The sequence below is a fragment of the Protopterus annectens genome, chromosome 2.part1 (genome assembly GCF_019279795.1).
Source record: "Protopterus annectens isolate FY-2018-M chromosome 2.part1, PAN1.0, whole genome shotgun sequence".
Taxonomy (NCBI): Eukaryota; Metazoa; Chordata; order Ceratodontiformes; family Protopteridae; genus Protopterus; species Protopterus annectens.
Genome location: NC_056729.1, coordinates 585,197,906 through 585,215,595, shown reverse-complemented (window position 1 = coordinate 585,215,595; position 17,690 = coordinate 585,197,906).

Sequence of the window (17,690 nt, the reverse complement as noted above, 5' to 3'; positions counted from 1 at the left end):
ATCAGGATAGGTCTTCAGTGCAATACTAGCATTTAAATGCCACTATTGCATTTGCAGACTGAACTGAAGTGCTTCAGCTCTTCATGTGTGGCATAAGCTATTGCAGCTGCTTACTATATAGCAAACAGTGTCCCACAGTTTAAATGGAAAAGCTTTTTTTACAGAAAATCCATTTCAAGGAAATAAAAATTGAAGCACTTTTGTGCTCTATGTGTGGGCTGTAGCAGCTATGTAAAAAGTAGTTGCTACAGTTCAAAAGAAGAGAGTTTTTTTCCCCCAGGACTAATGTAATTCTGAACTGAAGCACTTTAGCCCTTTTTGATATGGACTATAACAGCTGCTTGATATAATTATAGCAAGTAGTTGCTCATTTATTAAGTAGAGAAGAGAGAAAAGTTTTCTTCTTCTCAATTTTAAGGGGTGGGGGCACCAGACTGGGTGATGACTCCTGGTAGTAGGATATCTAGCTGCACCTCTGCCAGTGACTGCATTGCTCAGTAACATGTACATGGAAGAATGCAGAAGTATGTGGATAACATTGCACATCATGGTAGTGATGCAGGTTCTTACATCTACTATTGGGGGAGGGGGGGACAAATAGAACATCCAGCTGTCTTTGTTAATAAAGATTTTCCTGTAGACCCTCAGATACATTTGGAGTAGTGGCAGTCTTAAAGAAGTTGGTAAACCATTTGATGGACTTTAAGGCTGGAAAGAGGGCCGGTGGTTGCAATGGCTCTTGTAGGTCCTAAGGCTGTTATTCAAGATGATCTGTAACAGGGGACAGACAAGCCATTTAGAAAGTAGTAGGCTGCAGGTAAGGCTGGTGGTCTATAGATGTCTGTGTAAAGCAACATATGTGCCTATTTAGATGACTGCTCCCTCAGTCAGTGCTTAACCTAGTCAGCGGACACATTGTCACTGATAGGGAGCAAGTCAGCTTAGATGAGATGGGAGAAGACTACTGGTCAGAAGATGGACAGGAAAAAGAATATAGACAAAAATATCCACAGCAATACATTTTTCACTGCAAATAGAATCAGTTTTGCATCTTAAATTTGTGAGCACATAAATAATTTCAACAACTTTGGATTAGAAAACATACTAATGTGTATGTCTTCTGAGAAAGAAGCAGCAATAAAGACAAGGTAATGAATACCTAGCAGGTAACTCTATTTATAAAGCAACAACCTGTGAAATTTTTACTTGACAATATTGCAGTGAGCAAGTGTTTCATCAAAATATAATAGTTTTCTGCAATATCCAGTAGAACACCCATTGTCTCTTATATGGTAGAGCTGACTAAATCTGAACTCTTTTGTAAACAGAAATAGTAGCCCTATAAAGAAATTGAGTGTTCCACACAGGAATACAGAATTACAGTAAGAATCAAAAGACACTGACACCTTTGAACCAGCAGTCACCATAGTATTCAACTTACATTCAAAGGGATGTTTTGACATAGATAGTGTCATTATTACGAGCGTGTACAGTACTTCTTGACATAGAAGCTGGAAAAGATGGAAACATCCATCTTGATATTTTGGCTCATTCAGATATGATTTTTATCATATTTACTTTGCAACTGGGCAGTGGTTGCACAACATGGGTGTCCAGTGAAGCAGTAGACTGTGTAAACATGCTAAAATTAAAAATTCAAATCACTTGCTTTTTGATGATTTGCACATTGTGATCTTTGTGACTGCACATTGCAGTTTCTGAGATCAGACACTAATGCTATGACAGAGGTGTTAGCGACATATTTATAAGTGGACTCGGGTTCCTCTGAGAAGGATACAACTACAGTAGTTATATCCCACCACCATAATTTCTCATTACAGGAATTTATGTTACTGGATATCAGTACTGTATCAGATGTTTATATACCTCCCAGGAGCTGCACCCATAGTTACTGTTCAGGTCTGACTTTACACCACAACTCTAGAGGTTCAGAGGTCAATGAAGGTAAAGGAGTAAAATGATGGTGAGGAGTATGATCAAGCCCAGTCTATTTCCACTCATACCACCAGGAGGTATCCACGGTGATTTGGACCGATGTGGTGTCGGTGATTTCGTTGTCGCTGTTATTAGGTAGACCCATATATATATATATATATATATATATATATATATAGATATATATATATATATATATATATATATATACAAATACATACACACATAAACATAAATATAACATAAATATGATATGAGAAACAGTTGCACTAATACTGGATACAAAGTAATCACATGAAAAACACAAGTACAGTGATACATTTCAGAAACTTTATAGAAAGGTTACTGTTTACAGCTGTTTGCTGTGTCAGATGATACGCAATGCAGGAAGTCTGCCATTATCAGGATTATTTACAGCTAGCTGCAGGAGAAAAGTCTCTTTGCAAACTGGTACAGTACTACAGTATCATTTTTCTAAATACCACAGGCTTCAGTATCACTTATTCACTTTATTCTACCTTCTCTCTACTTAACATTCAGCCTGTGTTCTTTCTGGTGTCTCTATCTTAGAAAATCAGTATGGCATGACTTCCATCTAAAACAGATTTTATTCCCTAAAGTCACAATGTGCCTTTTCTGTCTTCTTATGCTAGGTAAGGCAATATGCACAAACAGTGATGCATTTCAGAAACTTTATAGATAAATGTACTGTATAAAACACTTACAGTAGTCAATGCAGTACCTCATGGTTTAGAGAAAATAATTAGTTATTGATGTCTGAACAGCTGTTTCCTATTTCCTGTTTCAGATGAAATACAGTGTCCTTCAATTCATAGAAAGTGGAAAACGATTCACATCCTTTTTGTCTTGAATCTGCGCAATATATCCAGAGACCGAATAATGTCACAGAAGTGTACTGGAGGACTAGACACGTTGTCCTCATCATCATTGTCATTGCCTTCTTTTCAATTGCCAGCAGCACATTGTTCCAGAACAAATTCACAATCAGCAGCCATTTCTTTTATTTCAAGTCCTTCATCAGTTGCAATGTACTGCTTGAAATTATCCATCATCATGCCTAAAGGGATGCAAAACTTCTCATGCTGATCAATTTCAAGTCTTTTAATAACGTCAACCCACTCAGCTAAAGTAATAGTTTTTTTTAAGAACTTTCTTCAACATTCTTGTAATATCCCTTAGATAACCGATAGACTTCCTGCTCATGTAATGACTACAGTATGTATACGTAAGTACAACCCATGGTCACAGCACGCAGCCGTACTGGCTATGTAGTTATGTGAAGTAAAATAATATGGTAGTGATCTACATGGGATTTGAGATGACTATGCATTTAAACAAAATATGCAATCAACCAACATCTGTTAATGCGGAATACACTCCAATACATTTTCATTGACTAAAAATGGGACTGAATGGACTCTTTGCATTTAAGCAAAATATGCTTTTATCTGATATGTATTTAAGTGGAGCTGACTTTATATAAATCCACATAATTATTGTATTGTATAAGAAATAAATTATAGTGCTTATTATAGAACTCTGGCATTTGTCCTCTTCCTCCTAGACTTGCCTGAACAGCTGAGCCCTTTCCAACTCTGCTAGCCATTGTATCTGTTGTGCAGTTGCTTCCTGGAGATGAGGATCTCTGTCAAGGGTCCCTGGTAAAGATGACAGGTGATTCCCAACTCCTGCAAAATATCAATTTCTCTTTACTTTCCAGCATTGACAGCCTGCGCCTACTTCTGCAGGTACAGGTTTAGTTTGATCTCCTTCATGGACCAGCTTGGGACATGACCCTGGATTTTCACAGATAACATGGCCCCACCCACTAGGATGTGGCATCACTCTGTCTAGCCCATAAACCAATGTAGGACTATTACCTATTGAAGTGATAACTGTGAAACATGACATGTATCATGACAGACCATACTTCCTGCAGTTCCAATATATTTTTTTAAATAATATTTTTTTAATACATTGGAAACTTACTGGAATGTAATATCAGGCTTGACCATTCTCCCATGCATGTTTATTTTTCATTTTTTTTAATAAATAATAATCTTCTTTGAAAGTGATATCACTATTGTGTTTTATGTCTTCAAGGCTGTTCGGATATACTGAAACAGATTTCTGTAAAACTAATGGGTCTCTGGGAGGACAGACAGCATATTGTGTAATAATATCTCAGGGAATGTTTTATAGGTTCATAGGTAGGTACTAGGCTATCAGCTCTGGGGCCTATATAAGCCCAGCCAAAAAGGTTCTCTGGCTTTCGCCACCCAAGAAAATTATTTTCCTGTCCCCCTGTCAAGCAGTGCCACAGAAGTGATCCCTGGGGTGAATTTTCTATTTCCCATCCAGTTGTCAAGATTTTTCTTAAAGAGGGCCAATGAGGAGCTTTGCTTGACATGAACGGGTAGCTTGCTCCAGAGTATGGGAAATCTCTGGGACAGGAATCTATCCCTCCGGCATGTTCTGTTTATTGTGATGACAAGGTTTAGGACCCTAGAGCATGTGGTTCGGAGAGATTGGGATTTCTTTAAGTGTAGCATGTCCAACAGCTCTGTGTTTGACATAGCTTTGTATGTTAGGCAGAGATCGCTTCTGAGTAGGCAATATGTGACGGTGTAGAGCTGGAGTTATTTGAGAAAGTCTGCATATGGCATCTGTTTGAGGCTGGTAATCCTCTTCATGAGGTATTTCTGTGGCCTTTCCAATTGTTGTAGGTGTCTTGTGAGATACATGCCAAACGGGGCATTGTACTCAATAATGGGTCTGATCAGGAATGAGTAGAGAGGAACAATGACCTCCTTTTTTCTAGAGGAGAACCCTTTTGTGATGAGGTGTACCATGTGGAAGGATTTCCTGACTACTGTGGTGATGTGGTTATCAAAGGAGAGACTACTGTCCACCTGTGTCCCGAGGCCTCTTATCACACTTTCAGTGTTTAGTGAGCTACCGCCTATGTGGTAGTTCATGGGTACTGAGTTTTTCCCAAAGGAGATGACAATGCATTTCTTGGCATTGAGCTTGAGACCATGACTTTGACACCAAGCATCTGTCTCTGTGAGGCCCTTTTGTAGAATGTCTACATCATTAGGTGATTCTATTATGGCTCCCAGTTTGCACTCATTTGTGAACTTTGTTACCAAAGACTATCTGTGCTGGCCTGCACTTCAGAGAAGTAGATGGCGAACAGGAGAGGACCCAGGACTGAACCCTGTGGTACTACACTTGTCACTGGTCTGAAGTCGGACTTGGAGTCAGCTACTTTTACTGTGTGGGTTTTGTCAGTGAGCCAGTTGGCCACCCATCTTGTGACGTAGGGATTTATGCCCAGTTTAGTAAGTTTATCTATAATTCCGAGTGGGGGATGGTATTGAAAACTTTGGTGAGGTCAAGATAGGCTGTGTGCACTACCTTGGCCTCATCTATGGCTCTAGTGACTGCTTCAAAGAAGTCATTCAGGTTTAGTTGACATGATCTACCTTTTACAAACTGAGTGGGGTCCAGAGTTTGGAGATCATGTTTATAAGCTAAAAAATAAAAAAAACACACTGCCAGTAGTCAGGAAAGCTCGAGTAAACGTCTTGTTGCAAATAAAGCAGCAACCAATGATAAAATCCACTTTAATGTGAGCAAAACCACAAAAACCACGGGATTGAGCTCTTTCTTCCCCTGAACCGGTGATTTCATCAGAATCACCACCCATTTCCTTTACAATCAATTTATACATACACTGAATGACGTCACAAACTAATTAGCAATAAATTTCAACTCATCTTATAATGAAACCATACATAAAATGATAAAACTTGTTGAAACTATAAAATCTATTTAAACAACTGTGTTTCTTAATTATACCAGTTATTAACTTAATGTAGCTTTATTGGCCAAAATAGGTTTAAGAGAGATTACTTCATTTAAGCCTGGACTATAACAGGCTTGCAGCCTTATCTGCCATTTTGTCTCTCTTGCTTCTATATAACTTCTAAAATCTCCTGCCCTATGATTTGGTAATACCTTTTCTAAAATTGCAAATAAAAAGCCTTCAAAATTGACACATCCTTCTGAATGTTTAAAAAGTGCATTAGTAACATTGTGTGTGGACATCTGATAATAATGTTATAAATCCTGTCCCTCAAGTGTCTCTCAGTCTTCTCGACATAGAATGCGGGACATGATTTGCACATAGCCAGATACACAACCCCTTTTGTCTGACAATTCCCTTTGCCAAACCAAACTTTTGATTTTAAGGTGTTGTTTAGAAAAGAAATTTTGAAGAGATACAGCAGGAAGGCATTATTTTTTTCTAACAAAGGTTATCATGTCTACAGTTTTGCAGATATCAAACTTAAAAAAGAATATTTTACACTGTTTATGACTAGACTTAAATATGTTCCCAGAAGACAGTTTGATTACGCAGATACCATATTAGAAGTTAAAATGTTCCTAAGGAAGTTAAATCTGTCTTATTTGATGTTTGAACACAACAAAAGTGACATTAAAATGGTTAGGAAGGAATTTGGTCACAAAAGTACCTTCAATCCGCCATTAGATCCAGCACTTCATGCATTGGGAAAAGCAATCATGGAGGAGATTTATGTTCTAAAAACAAATGATTATAAAACTCACAGGATAGATAATTTGGGAAACAAGGAAAAGGAAATTTTAGACGAAATAGTTAGTGATAAATCAATTAGAATCATGCGACCCTACAAGGGCGGTGGCATGGTCATCTTTGATAAAATACAATACTTACAGGAAATTTTTGAATTATTGAATGATACCACCACATATGCCCCTGCATCTCTTAATGAAGTTAATATTGGGTACAGTCGAATAGATAATTTTGTAGAAGAATATTTATTAGATGAGAGAATTGTGCCCAGTACTTATAACTTTTTGAAAGTTAAAGACCCGATTGTTGCCACTATTTTTGGGATCCCAAAAACCCATAAGGGCCTAGAAAATCTCAGTTTCAGACCTATTGTTTCAGGGAGAGGTTCGAAAACCTACACTTTTGGTGTGGTTCTTGACAAATGGCTTAAACAAGTGGTGAATAATGTCCAACATTTATTGAAAGATTCCTGGGATTTTTTAGGAAGAATTACAGAGACTCTATGGGACAACAAGATTATATTTTTGACCACAGATGCAGTTGATCTGTTTACCTCCATCCCCAGGGATGGAGGTATGGAGATGTTCGAAGAAAGTATTAGGAGAAACACTACTTTTACCAGAGATAAGCTAGAACTAATCCTGGACTTTATGGGAATTGTTTTTGATTACAATTACATAATGTTCGAGGGTATTTTAAGCAATGAAGAGGGGTTGCTATGGGTGCTTCTTGTGCCCCTATATATGCAAATTTAGTTCTGCTGGAATGGGAGAACAACAATGAGTTTAAGAGTGAGTTTTAAAAATACATAAAACTTTATGTCCGTTTTTTGGATGACATTTTGTTCTTTGGTCTGGCACAGCTAGCTTGGTTAAGTAATTTGTTAATTACTTGAAGCAAACATCTAATTTTCTGAGATTTACCCACGAGTAATAATTGTGGTATTAACTTCCTGGACACATTTATTGAAAATGGAAAAACAGGGTTTATATCAAAAGTTTATAGAAAACCCACTTTTAGTAACTCCTGCCTTGAATATACTAGCAACCATCCCCATCACCAAAAGTAAAGTATCATCAAGGGGCAACTCATTCGATTTGACCGGATGACCTCTCAGGAGGGAGAAGTGGAAGGGGAGTTAATAAAGGTAGCCAATATATTCTTGGAAAGGGGATATCCAAACAATTTAGTAAAGCAGAACTTGGAATATGTTCAGAAAGAGTGGGGAAAGAGATACAAACCCCTCTTATATAACTGATAATATAGTAACAGTAAATGAGAAAGTTGAAAGTGATAGATTTGAAAGAGCCGTGGTTGTTCCATATTGGGGGAGTGCATATGAAGTAATCAATATTGTTGAGAAGAACTGGGCAATTTTGAAAAGTAATCCAATCATATGGTCTATTGTAGGGACCAAACCTTCGTTTGTTTTTAAGACAGGTACAAATCTTAAGAAGTTGTTTGAAGGAATGTCTAGAGGTTATGGTAACCCAAAAAATGGTACCACAAAATGTGGGACATGTTCCCAATGTAAGTACATTTGTGACAAAGTTAACACAACCCTAAACAACACCTTAAAACCAAAATGTTGGTTTGGCAAAGGGAATTGTCAGACAAAAGGGGTTGTGTATTTGGCTATCTGTAAATCCTGTCCTGCGTTTTATGTCAGGAAGACTGAGAGACGCTTGAGGGACAGGCATTATGAACATTATTACCAGATGTCCACACATACATGCCACGGTGGTACGGCATTAGCATTGTTACCTCACAGCAAGAGGTTCTCCTGTTCGATTCTCGGCTTGGCTTGGGAGTGCCTTCTGTATGGAGTCTGCATGTCCTCCCCATGGTTGGGTAGCATTCGAAAGACATGCGTGCATAAATGGGCGTGCCTTTGTTGAAGGTTGGGCGTCAAGCTGGCACCTCAGCGTTTCATAAAAATCCACTGCCAATCATTAGCAGACCAGAGTTCCGCTGTGGTGACCCCTTACCGGGAAAAAGCCGAAAGACAAACATTACCAGATATCCACACACAATGTTAATAATGCACTTTTTAAACATTCAGAAGGATGTGTCAATTTTGAAGGTTTTTTATTTGCAATTTTAGAAAAGGTATTACCAAATCCTAGGGGAGGAGATTTTAGTAGTTATATAGAAGCAAGAGAGACAAAATGGCAGATAAGGCTGCAAGCCTGTTATAGTCCAGGCTTAAATGAAATAATCTCTCTTAAACCTATTTTGGCCAATAAAGCTACATTAAGTTAATAACTGGTATAATTAAGAAACACAGTTGTTTAAATAGATTTTATAGTTTCAACAAGTTTTAACATTTTATGTATGATGATTATGATGAAATCGCCAGTTCAGGGGAAGAAAGTGCTCAGTCCTGGGGTTTTTGTGGTTTTGTACACATTAAAGTGGATTTTATTGTTGGTTACTGCTTTATTTGCAACAAGAAAATTACCCGAGCTTTCCTGACTGCTGGCAGTGTGTTTTTTCATTTTTTTATTTTTGTTTAGCACTGGTTGCTTTATATTTACATTTGTTTATAAGCTCCAAGATGATACGTTACATGGCCTTGCAGACCAGGCTCATCAGGCTAATGGGGTAGTAGTTTCCAGGGTCCGTGTTGGCATCCCCTTTGTGAAGTGGAATAACCATCACTGTGCATCATTCAGTAGGCACATAGCCTGAGGTGAGGCTGTGATTGAACATGGCACTTAGGTGGGGTGCCAGTTCATTCTGTAGTTGTACTGTACGCAGCCTGAGATGTTGTCTGGTCCCCTGGATGCTGTGTTCTTGGCTTTGGAGAGTGGTCTTTACTTGTTCATCCATGATTACAGGGGCTTTGCATTCTTCCGGTATTAAGATGGTCCCTTCAGAGGGTAAGGGGGGGGGGAGTTTGCACTGAACTTATCTGCCAGGATGTTGGCAATATTGGGTGATTCTTTTAAATAAAGTGCAACTGTGCTGTAGCTCAGAGCAGATCTGAGTGCTGTCATTGAAATTCTTGACATAGCTGTAGAATGCTTTGTGGTTGTCTTAGGAATCAGTGACGATTTTATTTTCATAACTGGCTTTGGATGATTTTATAAGGAATCTCAGCTTCTTACTGAGGCTGACCAGGGAGTTCCTCCAGTCCTGGGATTTTACTCTTTTTTTGTAACCACTTCTTCCTTCTGTTGTAGAGTTTGTTTATGGCAGGGGACCACCGGATTGGCTTCCATTTTTTGGAGGATAGCATCTTGGTACTGTTGGGGAATGGCACGATAAATGCACTTATGTATTGTGCTTATACAGTGTATTTGTGTAAGATTCAGCAGTCATACCTCTATTTTCCATCTGTACGGGTGTCATGAAGTTTTCCACTTCTGTCTTAAGAAGCATGAAGTTGGCTTTGGAGTAGTTTTTCACAGCACTTTCCTTAATGGGGGGTGGGGGTGGGATATGAATGTCCAGGGTGATTAGCCTGTGGTCGGATCTGACCAGCGAGGAGTTGACCTCTGGCGTGGAACACCGGTTACCCATATTGGTAATGACCAGGTCCAGGATATTGCTTCCCCTGGTGGGGGTGCGCACAAGCTGATTCAAGGTGTTGGAATTTATGAATTCCAGAAAACATTGAGCAAATGAGTTGGTACATGAGTAGTTTTCTCAGTGGATGGTGGGGTAGTTGAAATTGCCCATAATTAAGGTATTGGGTTGTACCTTAATGTTTTCCAGTATCTTAAGAAATGAAGAGTGGGTAGCCTGGAGTATGGTGGGGATCTGTAACAAGCTACAGCCTGCATTCCAGTCTTGCCCAGTGTTAGTTGCATTTGGATAATCTCAGATGCATTATGTTGAGCAACTAGCCTGGCAGTATGGATATCCTTAATGAAAATGAACATGCCTCTGCCTTTAATGTTTCAGTCCAGGTTAGGTGGCCAAAAGGTGTGGTATGAATTATAGCCTGGTATTGCAGGGGTGCTCTCTGGAGCATTGAACCAGGTCTCTATCACTGCACAGATGTCAATGTTCTCCATTTTCAGGAGTGCCTCGAGTGAGTGCATTTTGAGGTTTAGACTTCTAGCACTGAGTAGTATTACACTCAGAGTTTGCTTGCTTGTTCCTGTTACGGTGGTGAATTTAGCATTTGAATCTTGCTTAAAAAAGGCACTATAGGGGTGGGAAGAGCCTTAGCCAGGAGCTGAAATCCCAGGGGCAACAGGTGCAGGCTATCTCTGGCAAAGCATCGTGGTCTGTCCACCATGTTATCCCAGGCAGACAGATACTGGATCCCCTTAGAATGACACCAGAAGCTTAGCTAATTTTTGAAGTCAATCATTTTGTCCTTGTACTGTGGTATCATTCTGGGTGATGGCAGGATGCTACTCAGGGCTAGGGTCATACCTGCCTGGGCTACAAGATTGGAGAGCTCCTCCATGTCTCTTTTCATGTAATCCAGGGAGGTACATCTCAGGTCATTCACACCAACATGGACAATGACAGAGTCATATTTGTACTTGTTGTGGAGTGACCTGAGTACATGTGTTATGTGGCTTTCCCTGGCACCTGAAAGGCAGCTGACAGTAACTTTCTTTTTGTTTAGCCTGCTGAGTGGGACATCAGTGTGACTGACTATAGTCACCTATGGCTAGCTTGTTGGGTACATTGTTTTGCCTTATGGGCTGAGGTTGAGTGGCACACTGATTTTGTGGGTTATGTGTCATTTGGGTAGTGTTGAAGGGGTGGTTGTCTGTGTTTCAGTTTGGGAGGTCTCGGCTGCTTGGGCAGATTTTTATTGAGAGCCCCCATGAATGTGGGTGTGTGCTTTGTGTTTCTATGTGTGGGTTTTGATAGTGTGGGTTTTGAAGGACTATGCATTGAGTGTGGTATGGTGCAGGTGTTAACCTTCTCCTCTTGACTGTCTAGTCCAGTCTTGGCTGGAGAGTGCTTGGCTTCCAGTTTGGCTATATAAGTGCATCTCTTGCAGTTTGTAGTGTTAGGTGGTAGGAGGAGAGGGTTGTCAGTGTACATGAGGCAATTGCTACATTTCCCAAAGATGCCCAGATTCATCAGGTGGACAGGAGAAAACACCGGGAGCTGACCTATGGACATGCCTGGATAGGTGCTTATTAATTTAAATACTAAGAACTGTTTTCCTCTTGACAAGTGAGGAAATTCAAGTGCTGTAGTAATTTGTAGTTTATTTAGTGCTTACAATGAGTTCTGAGCAAGTGCTGAGCACAATGAAACAGTTTTGAGTGCTGAAACTAGAAAACTGGCTAGTTCTAGTTAAAACTAGCTAGTTTTAGCACCAATACCAAGAAGAGAAGCAGGCTATGGCCTATTTGGTGATCCATAGCTTTGTCCCAGATGATGCAAGGGTCTGCAGGCTGGTAGCCTTTTTCTGGTAGATGCCTCGAATAGCAACCAGACCAGTCAGGTATGTTAAGCACAGACACTCACTCTCCAACCAGAAAGAGTCAGGAATCAATGCACTCTGCTCCTTCTCTCAACAGGATCAGAATATAAGCACAGATTCTAAGTTGTCACCTATAAAGCAGTTATTAAGCTTTCCGGTGATCAGCAGTCTCCAGGAAATAATGTAACTGCACTTCTACTCTCACCAGGAGAAAACAGAAGCACTAATCCCAAGATGACTACTGAGAGGCAGAATGTGGGCTCTACAATAACTGGTGATCTTGCAATAGAGGGTTAAAAGTAAGATAAACAAACAGTTTATCCTAAACACTGCCGTGTGCACTAAAGGAGTTAGATGTGAAAGTAGGTAACTTAAGTTTTACCTGAGTAAAAGTTAAGTTTTAGTGGAGAGTCACTATTTTTAAAACAGCAAGATAGATTAAAAGGGCATGGTCCCTTTTGTATTCCGGTACTATGGAATACAGTAGAATGGACAATAAATTTAAATAGTTAAAAGGGAGTGATTTTGCAAAATGATAATTTTGTGCTTACTCACACCAGCCAGTAAAAGCAGAGGAAATGAGATATATGGTCAAATTAACATAAGGGGCAGGCAACTAGAAAGACAGTGGTGTTTAAGAACACAACAGTAACCATGTGGGAGGGTGGGAAACTTTTCTATCTGACTCACAAGAGACAGGCTGTGTTCTCTTTTCAAGTATTAATATGCAGTTAAAAGCAAAATACAAGTAAAGCACAGTGTAAAGAAAACAAAGCACAGTATACAAAATAGAAAAAGGAAATAAAGTAATAAAAAACACAACAAATAAAAAGCAAACTAACCTTTCCCTCACATCAAACTGTAGCAGAATATGGGTGAGCCTTTCCATTAAAGCTCTGAAGTGTTTTATTTTACCCCTTAAATAGAAGGTTTAGTTCCTAGCTCCACCCCCTCAGTTCACAGATTATTAACCTTAGTTGACCTGTTGTAACTTATGTGTGACTCCTTAATTGACCTCTTCTAATTTCTGTCTGACTCACAAGAGACAGGCTGTGGTCCCTTATCAAGTTTTAGTATGCAGTTAAAAGCAGAATACAAATAAAACACAGTGTAAAGAAAACAAATCACAGTATACAAAATAGAAAAAGGCAATAAAGTAATACAAAACACAACAAATAAAAATCAAACCAACCTTTCCCTCACAGCAAACTGTAACAGAATCTGGGTGATATGATGCATGTGTCCTGTGGGTATCAGTTCTTTTCTGTTGACTGCTTTTTTGTTCAGTTGTGAACTGGATGACTCTTTTTGCTAATTCTGGGATCACTGAACATTTGCTTAGTTAAGAATATTGACAGTGGGGTTAAGGATTTTTTTCCCTTTTCTCTACTGTTGCGTAAACTCAGAGTTGGTATATTTAAGCAATGAGGGGCTTGTCCACTGAAAAAAATAAACCCCAGGATTTAATGAAATCTGTATAGACATAGTGTAGAGCCTACACAGAATGTTACAGTGTCTGTGTACATGGCTCCCCCTTGGCAGACAGTTATGCATATTAATGTTGGAACATTGCCAAAGGAGAGCTGAGGAACATGATTATTGAATAAGCATAGGGAGAGGTGTAGTGGTAACTGTGTTCACAGATGAGTAAGAGACTCCCTGGACTGTCCTTTTGTTTTATGTTCATTTTTTTTTCAATAAAAAAGCATGTTTGTGCATCCCGGCATGGAGATCAGAAATGCTAAGTGGTGCCCACAGATAAAATAGCAGACAACTGCTAGACATCTAACAATAGAAACTAGATGTATTTAATTATTTATTTAAATGTATGTTTAAGTGCATTTGAGCATGTTTGTGCAGAGCGGAGTGGTGTTCAGCACTGTTATAGATAGCTCACTGTTATATGTAAAGGTACTCCTGATGTCTGAATATCCACAAAGCTTCATGGTTAGAGTTACAGCTCCATGTGCATTAGGTCCAGGGTTTGAATACATGGAAGGGAAAATATTTATTTAATTCTTTTAGACATATCATGTAGACTACTGTAAAATATGGCCCTGCTGCACTCTGCTAAGCTCTGCTGAGACCTGCTAAGACCTGCTAAGTGCTGCATAAACATGATAATGGCTGCCAATGTTTATGCACTGCTTGGTATTGCTTGGCTGGTTTGTGCCCTGCTAAGCTCCACTGAGACTCCGATTCTGTGAGTTTTTGCACTTCTTAGCTCAGCTGCACTGGTTTGAGAGGTGCTAAGTGATCCAGCACTTTTTCAAATGTTTCCCAATGACATGTAAGGGCAGGAAAACAACCTATATTAAGCCCAAAAGGTGGGAATACAGCATAATCCATTGGAGTTTTCCACTAATGGGTGCTATGACTGGTGTCAGTGAAGGTGCGTGGTTCTGGGCTCAGCATTGGGGCATTCTGGAGTCCATGGTCATTGTTGAGCTCCTCATAAAAAAACATGATGACTGGCTGCTGCAGGGAGGTTTCTAGGGTTCAGAGTGTAAGGTGGAGGCCTGGGACCAGCTGGCCAAAGAACTCACCAGTGTTACTGGTATCTCTGCACAGGTGAGCAGTGTTGTCAGTGCCATGATGACCTGAAACAACAAAAGGGGGATCTCTTGGACACCTGCATCCATGAAGCTCAGGCAGGGAATGGCCCACAAGTATGTGTAAGTAATTTTACCTCTGCTTCACCAATATCTAATCTGAATGTCTGCAAACCTGGTATGCATAATGGGGTGCTTCTCTCCCAACAGCTGCAGAAGAGAGGGCTTGCAATGCCGAGTCGCATGCCTGGCACCTTGCCAGGTTGTGCTGTGAGTGTGGTGAGTATGGATGTATTATGCTAACTGTAGTGAAATAAGTAAGAGAGTAAAGCATTAACTGCATGAAGTTATAAACAATAAAGTCTGTAGTGCAATAAATGTGGAATTAGAGCTGTATTGCAAGAAATTAATAATGCCAACTGTAGTGCACTAAAAACATGAAACAATATCAGCAACTGCATTAAAGTATATACAATAATGTCTGTAGTGCAATAATTGTGGAATTAGAGCTGTATTGCAAGAAATAAATAATGCCAACTGTTCTGCAATAAAACATGAAACAATACCAATAACACCAAGAAAAATGCTGTACATCATGATTGTCTTGTTGTAAGCTTTGCAGTATAGCTATATGCATTTAGGCTGTAAGGGAAGGTGCTGCAGTTAAGTATAACACTGAAATAGCTGTAGAATGCAAATCTAATGGCTGCCAATGTTATTGTTTAACACAAGGCTGTCTTGAGGCCAATATTGCTCACATAATGTTCTGTCATTCACAAACATCAGGTAATCAAGGTATATGGGTGAGGTAGCACACTCCATGATCTGATATTGTTTGTTGACTTCACAGATATTTCAACCCACTAACAATAAATTGTGTACAACAGCATTGTTTATACTGATATATAGCATAACTACTATCTGTGTTATGCTTGCATTTAATGCATGTGTGTTCTACTGTCACTGCAGTCTAGTATAACACTTAGTGGTACTGCCAGGTCATATTTTGGTTCCAGGTGAGCTCTAGACAAATGTCAGTGAGCTAGTAAATAGCAGTGACTCAGTAGCTCAGTTTGTGAAATGCTCTGTGTATGGTACATTTTGCCACACACATACCAGGGTTCAAATCCTGTGCTATGTAGCATTAAATATTACAGTAGCAGTCATGTAATGCTTACAAATTCTCTCTCCACAGGAACTACAGGTAAATGGGTGAGGTAGCCCATATTATGAGTAGATAATTGTGTGTTTAGATTTCTCAGACTGTTGAAATCATTAACAAGAATGTGAAAAATCAGCAATGTGCAGTCAGAAATAATATGTGTAATCCTGGTATGGCGGTATGCCTGGAGTGTCTTTTAAAAGTTGCTGCAATCACAGTTACTGCTGTTGGGTTCTATTCCTATGCCTGCAAACCAAGGCAAGACTACTGTTTAGTGTCTGTGCTGTACACATACATGTCTCTCAAGTGTCACAATTTCACGTACTACAATTAATATTATACTCCACCTGTTACAGGAATATCATGGCAATGAGTAGCTAGATTGCAAAGTATCACCATTTCAGCCCACAGGACACCTTGGTAGCTATATAGGTCCACCTGATGTGCAAGTGCTCTGTGCAGGTGTGTACCCACAGTTGTTACCGTCTAGCCATAGTGTCCCATGCATAAAACTTGAAAGTTATGTACATGTTACATCAGCTACAGGAGATGTGTGATCACTGTACATATCAAGAAAATACAGACCCGTAGAGTAGGTAGTAGTACTGTTGTCAAGGAAGTAAGCTGCAATGTTACTAACAGACTGATTTTCTCTCCTCCCCACCCCTTATCTTCATTTATTTATTACTGTTATTCATTGGTTATTGTTTACTATTAACATATGTTGTTACATTAACTGCTTTTGGGGATGTGTTTCATTATTGTATTGTATTATAATGGATGTATATTAACATATCTTGTTAAATTACGTATTTTGTTGGCCTTATTTCATAGCCGTTACTGGCATGCTGTTATACTGATTGATCTGTTATTTATTGTTGTGTTTCACATAAAATGCATTGATACATAATTGTGTTATTTCTAATGTTCTGCTATGCTGTTATTACTAACAATGTTTTGTTAATAAATAACCTATACTTATTGCTAGATCTCCATTACCACATCATGTTGGAGTAGGCCGGTTCCTAGAGATCTGCCTACCTTGTCTCAACTGGCAATGGCAGTGGGTCATAGCACACCTGGGATCTAGACTAGTGGTGCCCCCTCCACTTCCCCTGCACCACCTGCACCATCAGGTGGAACTGCCTCAGGTGACAGGGCCTGGCCTCCCCCTGGGAACAATGGTGGAAGGGCTGCAGTCACCCAGGATCAACTGCTGGGTATTGTGCACTGGATTGTTCTCTAGGGCTATGAATGCCACCTGTGCCAGATTGAGAGCACGCTGGCCAACCTGTTGGGGCAGGCTCGCTCTGGCACCCAGCCTCCAGCACAGCCACCCTTGGGGGCAGTGAAGAAGCAATGCTGACTGCCCCATGGATGGGGACATGAGTCAGGTTGCTGCTGTCTGGCAGCACGTGTGACTCGGATTCGACAACACCTTCTCCATCCAAGGAGTTTAGCTCCCTTATGTGTCACACACCACCCCTGTCTCCTGTCTTGTCTGTCTTTGTCTGCAAATGCATTCTCTCCTACCCAACTTATCTCCCCAAATGTACATATGTCTCTTCTGCTACATTCCACTCTCACCTTAAAAGAAATGGGCATTTGCCCCCCCCAAAAAAAATATCGCCCAATACATAGTTCTCCATGCTGTACATGTGTCTACTGGACACCACTAACCTGGTCTAATTTGCTTGACAACACAGTTATGTTGTCCTCACCTGTCCCTCTAGGGTTTGAGAGTCCAAATTCATTTACAAATCTGTCAAAATGCACAGCTGTTGCTGTACAAGATATGGATAGCTATGGTTCTTTCTTACACCCTTTCTACACATCCCTAACTGCTTTTCACTTCCTTTTCACTATGTTTTTCTTTCTACTTGCCCCCATTTCACCATTTTCCTATCACCCCCTTTTTATTTTCTTTATATTTTTTTAGAGTGGGTTTGCGTGGAGCCAAGTAAAGTGACATGC